The 7862-nt window shown below is 36.6% G+C and overlaps 1 pseudogene; it reads right to left on the reverse strand.

Annotated features, from left to right (window-relative positions):
- Nucleotides 1–1779: 1779 nt before the first annotated feature.
- Nucleotides 1780–3210, reverse strand: LOC120185776 (annotated as a pseudogene).
- Between the last annotated feature and the right edge of the window lie 4652 nt (nt 3211–7862).

Below are 7862 nucleotides of genomic sequence, written 5' to 3' on the forward strand. Positions count from 1 at the left end.
TATAAATTCGTCCCCCTAACGTGTTAGTGCCTGTTTACTTCTATGCCCCAAATATAGAAAAAGAATCGTAATTGATTTTCTTTGTTAGTGTAGTTTTATTTTTCTTGGGGACTGATTTGCTTTGCAGGGATTATAGTTCACAATAAAGCTTAATCTTTTCATGGGTAAAGATCCTGTCAACAGGTTTCATTAGTTTTCGGATATGGATTTCGGTTTCCAGAAGCTGATGCTGCCTTTGGAATTTAGAATCTTATACTTGCATATCAGGTTTCATTTCGAACTTTTTATGTAGAGATGTTTGATAGAAACTTGCAAGTGCCACCGAATTGTATTCATTTTGTTTTTTGCTATCCAGTGTTGAATACGGACCTTTTGTTGAAAATCTACCAAGTAAAAGCTTTTTTCCTTGAGAAATCAGTAGCTTATTGTATTGTAATGCCCTCTCACACTCATGGCCTAATGACTTCGACAATCTGCTGACTTGGAACAATGGGTGATTCTTCTTGCTGAGGGTTCTCTTGTTCAGACAACCAAATCAACAATGTCGGAGGATAAAAAAGGTTACTTTCTGAAAGCAAACGTGCAGGGTGAATCAAAGAACAACGACAAAGGTGAAGGTAAGATTACTTGTGCAGTTAAACAGGGAAGGAAAGAAAGCATTTCGAGTAGATTCATCCTTCCAATGCGGCTCTTTCCACAGCCTTACCTTTCCGTGTATTTTGATCTTGTTTGTCTTTGCACTGATGGATTTGAATGGAAGTCTCAGGTTTGGGCATGCATAGCCATAGACATGAATGTTCTTCATACAAGGGAATGACAGTGCATCCCTGGAAATGCTCTTCAGTTCTGCTAGAAAGATGCTATAAATAAAGAGAGGATAGTTTTGCCACCATCTTCAGTTTTACCTCATTGACCATTTCTTCCATTTTCAGGCAATTTATTACATGTACTTTTAATTTAATCGCAAATGTTAATAATATTATCATACTATTTGTTTTGAACTTAAACAATTTTTTTATAACCATATGCGATAGACATGTATATATATCATGTAAAGTTGAACTTGACACAAACTTAATAAACAATTCACAAATTATTACAAAATTCAAGCTATTCAAGTTCTATTTTATAACTTGATTTGAATTTAAAAATTTTTTCTAGCCAAATCAAGTTTATGAAATTATGAGTCGAGTTAAATTAAGTCAAAATTTTAACGTCGAGTCAAAAAATTAAAATTTTCCAAGTCGAGTCTTGATCACCTCTAATTGCAGTGGTAGTGTGGTTATGTTGTTCACTGGTCTTTGAATGCTTTGACCCTTTATCGCTCTTTATTATTGCTGAGTTTGAATGTTGCTCTTCCATGAGGGCTAGGAATTGGGATGCCTTTTTTTGTCTGATGTTGGTGGCTAGCTATTGCACACCCTCAATGCTTTTTGGCCCCTACTTAGGGTTGTAAATGAGTCAAATCAAACTCAAATAATTTATAATTTATCTCATCTTATTTACAATAGTACCCTGTAGGATGTAATGTTGTCTTCAGCAGATATTTCCTTTTTAAAAAGATTAACAATACTTTTCGTCTTATTTAAAGTTATTTCTCAAAATCATTTCTTTAAAATAGAAAACCATTATGCTGTAATCAAACAGTAGGAAGATATTATGAATAAAAATGCCAGAACTTCAATAGCAGATTCCCAATGATGTTCAAAAGTTCCACATTTCAATACTAAAACGTAAAAAAAAAAACCAATTTCAAGACTACAAATATTTTTATCAGCAACATAATCCTCATGTACTGAAATGCAAAGAGGTAGGAGTATTCATTCTTTTAAAGACAATAAAGAGCACACAGCTTACTTCTGGCACAAACCAGTGGATAACCAGCAAATCACTGCTGCAGCTTCTTTATCCCGGGAAAAGAAGGGAGAAGAGCGATAAGAGCATTACCATATCCGACGGAATCTGTCGTATTAAGTAAAGAACGTTAGAATAACTGATCACGCGGCACCGTAAAATGCCTCAGGTTGAAATATATTGAAAGATGGCAAAGACATACCACCGTCCTCCCTTAGAATTTTTATGACCTCCCTAGATGCATCAGACTGTAAGAGAATGATCGGAGTTAGAAATAAAATCCGGGTTGATCGACCATATAAACTTAAGGATACAAGAAACGTTAGCAAAAAGACAAGTTTAATCGGAACTGAGATTTATACCTCGATCGAAATTTCACTACCTAGTTGTTCGATGTAGCAAAGCACCTGGCCTTCCTTTACTATTTGCTTCTGTTGCATAAACAAAAGCACAATTTAGATTTGAAGAGTACAATGGAACCAATGGGACACTAGACTACGATGGCTTCCAAAATAATGGTTTCATGAATGTTTTGTCTGTTGAAGATACCACTTTGAAAAACAAGGTGTAAACAAATTCTATTTACCTCCTTACACGATGGTGGTGTACGCTTCCCCTTTATGGTTCGTGATCTCCTGAAGAAACCGACCTGCACAATTTGTCTTCTTAGTTCTATGAGTTCAAAGAAAGGGAAGAATCTAAAATTTTGGATTCTCACCATTGGAGACTGAAGAATCACCAAGCCTTCATCTGCAGCTTTATCAAGGAACGATTCAATTCTCCCCGAAGAAGATAGTGGTTTGGTGATAGCTAAAGAAGTTGAAACAGCTCCATTTGACACAGGTGCTTCGACATTTTTATTGGTGCTGACACTGACAGGAGGACTTGCAATCGCAGGCGGAGGTTCAGTTTTTTCCGTCTAAGTCCCTCACAATGTATAGCCGAAATCCACTGAGCTAAACACGAGACAGAAGAAAGACTAAGAATTTGATAATATATGAATTCCGACATCTGCAACTGCTTGGATTCAAAACAGAACAATTCAATTAGAAAAGACATTCACATTAGTCAAGCTATTTATAGCACAAGAATGAAATCCACTTGCTTTCAGTTCAAACTCAACAACGGAAGTCGTATCGCATACAGTTCTAACCAGAGATTCCACCTGCAGTTAGAGACTGTAAACTACAAACTTCTAAAATATAAGCTCGATGTATAATTTTTCGTTCATTTATAGAAGACATTCCAAATCATGAAATATTAACATATTCAAAATCTACCAGTAAAAAACATTTTTAATTTGAAGGTAAAAAATGGATACCAATAATGATTTTGCAAAACATACATTGCTTTCATTAATGATTTAAAACAACAATTATGAACTCAACCCAGATGGAATTGGAATAAGCTGGCTAGTCAAACCAGACGTTTTAGTCTCTTCAGAGTCATCTGCTAAATTTGTAGTAGCTGCAAGACCGCAAACAAAAGGGTGAAATATAAGCTAAGTAATTAAAGTAATGAATAAGATTCTCACCCTAATATCCGATTTTTAAGCATTATATATAGCATGGAAAATGAAGAAAGAAATGTCATAAATTATGAGAATTTCAACAAATCATTGTCGTTTATAGAACTTAAAAAGAAAAAGAGAGACAATGGAGAGACTTCAAAATATGAAAAAAATTAAACACTTGAATCAGTAGGTACTTCATTTCCAACTTTGACAGAGGTTACTGTAAGCTAAGTCAGCAAATAAAATGAGCAACAACAATCAGGAAGAAGATATATTTTCCCTATTTCAAAAAATTCCGCTAAATCAAAAAACGTGTAAGGGGGTGTATTATATATGTCCTCATGAGACTGCCACAGTGTGTAATGCATTTCTTTAAGAACCAGAAGAACTATTATTGAAAGCATAATAGATTACTGTCTCGGCTTTCTATATCACCATACCTTGCTGCACAGTGAATGAAGTAGATCAAATGGGATTTACCACTCGACATAATTATGTAATAAGAGACCTTGGATATTATAGTTCACCGGGAATAAAAATAAAATAAAAACAGTGGCCTCTATTAGCAGAAATTACTTACCCTGGGTTTCCAAAGTTGGACCACAACCTATGCTGAATGCCTTCTCTGTGCGTCTAACCAGGGAAGCATATCGAATTGGTCTTTGCCTTAGCCAAATTCTGTCATTCTTCAGATTTGATTATCAACTCTTCTTGCTTTCTCAAAACACAACTTTGGAATTCTAATATTTGGAGCTCCTATGCTACCTGAAATGAGAGTAAGTTGCAATGACTAAAGTGCAGACATACATACATGAAAGTTTCTCAAGTAACGATAAAATGATTAAATGCTAAGAAGTTTTTATTGGTATCGTGGAAAGACTAAGAGAGAAGTCATGTCAGCTTAACAATGGGTCCAAAAACAACTTCTGGATTTTTAAAGTTATGAATGTACAAGGATTTCTAAGGTCCAATTAATGTCTTTCAACTCGATGCAAAGAATGCAAGGCCTGCATAGTGTAATGCATACATAGATACATTTCACTACTACAAGAAATTTCACAAGCAAAATCATATGTTTCAAAACTTTTAAGACAAAATCTCAAGAAGGAAGCTATGTTTCCAGAAAATCATGAATTAATAGTATTTTATAAACTAAACAAGAGCAAAGTGAACAATTTCCAAAGCAGAATTATATGAACAGGCATTAAAAATAACCCAAATAGCAATCAATATTCAATTTTGTAATTAGTAGGAACCAACAATTTCAGCACAACAAGTAAACAATTTTACCACAATGCTTATAATTCAAGCATTCCTCCGGCTACAATGAAAGTACCCTTAAAAGCCTTCCTCATAGGAAGCAAGCTTTCCGTCGTTTCGAAACTTTCTTCGGAAAGTTTCATCCTAGGTTCAATCATATGAAAATAAAGGATTTGGTATTTGTTCAATGACTCGCCATGTAAACGCCTAAAGCTGTCGGATCAGAGTCACCGGAATCCAAATAGTCTGCATATGGAGATAGCCTACGTCCGACTCTGTCCGCTCCTATCTCATTGGCAACAGCTTCGACCACTTCTAATGCGAACCTGAAACGATTCTCTAGAGATCCACCGTATCGATCCGTTTGATCGTTTATATGATCTTTCATAAACTGGTCAAGTAAATATCCATTTGCCTGCACATATTTATTTTGTATATTTTTAGTATAAAATATGGCATATGACCAATTATGTTATAGAGTCACCAGGTATTAAAAGTGTCATATAAATAAAAGTGTAGATACTATTAAAGTGAGGGGTAGAGTTATAAATACAGATAATAACTGATTCTTAAATCAACCATATAAAGAGGTTATGGTCCAAAGAAATAAACATTCTCGTATTTATTTTTTTGTTAGATCTCTCCTTAATTGGAGAGGTTCTAGAAAATTTTAGAGCTTTCTGGAGAAGTGTAGAATTTTCTAGAGCATTCTGGAGAACTCTAGAGAAGTGTAAAACTCTCTAGAAGCTTATGGAAGAGTGTGGAATCCTCTGGAATATTCTGGAGATGTGTGGAACTTTATTGAAGAGTATGAAAGAATATGAAAGGGAGTGGAAGAGCGTAGAACTTCTTAGAGTGCGTGGAACATTCTAGATAATTAATCTCCACCCTTGGATGTAAGTAATCTCCACCCTTGGATGTAAGTAATCTCCACCATTCATTGTGGAAGTGGAGTAGTGTAAATAGGGGTGAGAGACTTAATTCCTAACCATCCAAGAAATCTAAGCTTGAGAAACTAGAGAGTTAGAGAGCCTCTTTGAGAGAGAAGAGAGATAGCTTGGGAAGTTTTTATCCTCAAGCTTGAGTGAGCCACCAAGTGTGAGTCAAATTTTGTGACACATTCTTGTAATCCTACTATTCTTTTGTACAGTGGAAGAATATCCAAATTAGAGAATTATACTCTTGTGTTGTCGTTACTATCCTTAATCACTAAGTTCCTATCTTAACTTCACGAAGCGGGAACGACCGTGAATTCCATCAGTGGTACCAGAGTCAGGTTCATCTGTAGCTGTAATTAGCTCGTGCAGTTCAAGATGGAGGATAATGTTGCTCATGATGGAGACATGTTCAAGCTCACAGCCAATAACTACTCATATTGGAAGCCGATGATGAAGGACTACCTGTACTGCAAGGATTTGCATAAGCCCATCATCTACAAAGACAAAGTAGAAGGCAAGAGTGATGCTCAATGAGAGCTACTAAATCGGAAGACCGTTGCTATGATTCGTAAGTACATTGATTAAACCCTCTATGAGCATGTTTATACTTATACAAATGCTTATGAATTATGGACAAAGCTTGAGTCCATGATTCAAAAGAAAACGCCTCGTAACAAAGCCAATTTAGTTCGACGGTTGGTGAAATTGGAGTATAAGGATGGTCAAAGTATGATTGAGCATTTAAATAATTTCAAGGGCACGTAAATCAATTAACAAAAATCAAGATGAAAATTGATGATGAGTTGCAAGCCCTTCTACTCCTTAGTTCCTTACCAGAAAGTTGGGATACACTCGTTGTTACACTTAGTAATTCAGCTCCGGAAGGAAAGCTCACCATGGATACCGTTAGTGATAGCCTCCTCGGTGAAGAAGCAAGGAGCATGAAACGAGGTGAGTCTATTCATCCCGAAGCTAATATTATTGAGAATAAAGGTAGAAATGAAACTCGTGGATGTAGAAAAAGTCAAGATCAGCATCAATCTCGAGGTAGATCCAAGTCACGCTCGAAGATTACATGCTACTACTATGGAAGGATGAGCCACAAGAAAATTGAATGTCAATCCTTCAAGAGAGACCAGAAGGCCGATAATGTTAAGCCAGACCAAATCAGCCCAACGAAGAAACAAGAAGAGAATAGTACTACTGCTGTAGTATCAAAAGAATATCTGATATATCTTGTTGATGAAGGCAATATCCTAAACATTGCTTATGATGATAGCTCTTGGATTGTCGATTCTGGTGCTTCCTTCCATGTTACTCCACATGGAAGTTTCTTCTCATCCTACCGAAGCGGTGATTTTGGTACGGTGCAAATGGGAAATCAAGACAGAAGCAAGATCGTCGGGATATGAGACATCATCCTGACGAAAAACACTAGATGTAAGCTTATCTTAAAAGATGTGAAGCATGTTCCGACCATGCGCCTCAATCTTATATTTGCTGGGAAGCTAGATGATGTTGGTCTGATAAATTACTTTGGTGAAGGAAAGTATAAGCTCACCAAAGGAAGCCTAATAATGGCTAGAGGAAAGAAAGAAGGGTCATTGTACGTGATGCAAGCTAAGCTCTGTAAAGGAGAGGTAAACATCACCACTGAAGATGTGGAGATATGGCATAAACGACTTGGGCACATCAGTGAGAAGGGTCTTCACATGCTCGCTCGGAAACAACTCTTACCTGACGTGAAAGGTAAACCACTTGATCCTTGTGCTCACTGTTTAGCTAGAAAACAACACAAAGTTGCTTTCCAAAGATCTTCTCCACCCATAAGGAGAAAAAACATCCTAGACCTCATACACACCGACGTGTGTTCGATGTCCGAGAGATCAATAGGCGGTGCATTGTATTTTGTCACCTTCATTGATGACCATTCAAGGAAGGTGTAGGTGAACCTGTTAAAATCAAAGGATCAAGTGCTTGACGCATTCAAAGAATTCCATGTCCTAGTGGAGCGTGAGACCGGACAGAAGATCAAGTGTGTAAGATCTGCCAATGGAGGTGAGTATAGAGGTCTTTTTGAAGCATATTGCAAGATATATGTCATTAGACTAGAGAGGACTCCACCCAAGACACCACAATTAAATGGACTAGCTGAGAGAATGAATATAACTATTGAAGAAAGAGTTTGATGTTTGCTCTCTCATGCTAAGTTACCCAAATTATTTTGGGGAGAAGCTATAATGGTAATGGTTAAAATTGTCAACCTTACACCATCAGTTCCCTTGAACGGGGGCATC

The sequence above is a fragment of the Hibiscus syriacus genome, unplaced genomic scaffold (genome assembly GCF_006381635.1).
Source record: "Hibiscus syriacus cultivar Baekdansim isolate YM2019G1 unplaced genomic scaffold, ASM638163v2 tig00113124_pilon, whole genome shotgun sequence".
Classification (NCBI taxonomy): Eukaryota; Viridiplantae; Streptophyta; class Magnoliopsida; order Malvales; family Malvaceae; genus Hibiscus; species Hibiscus syriacus.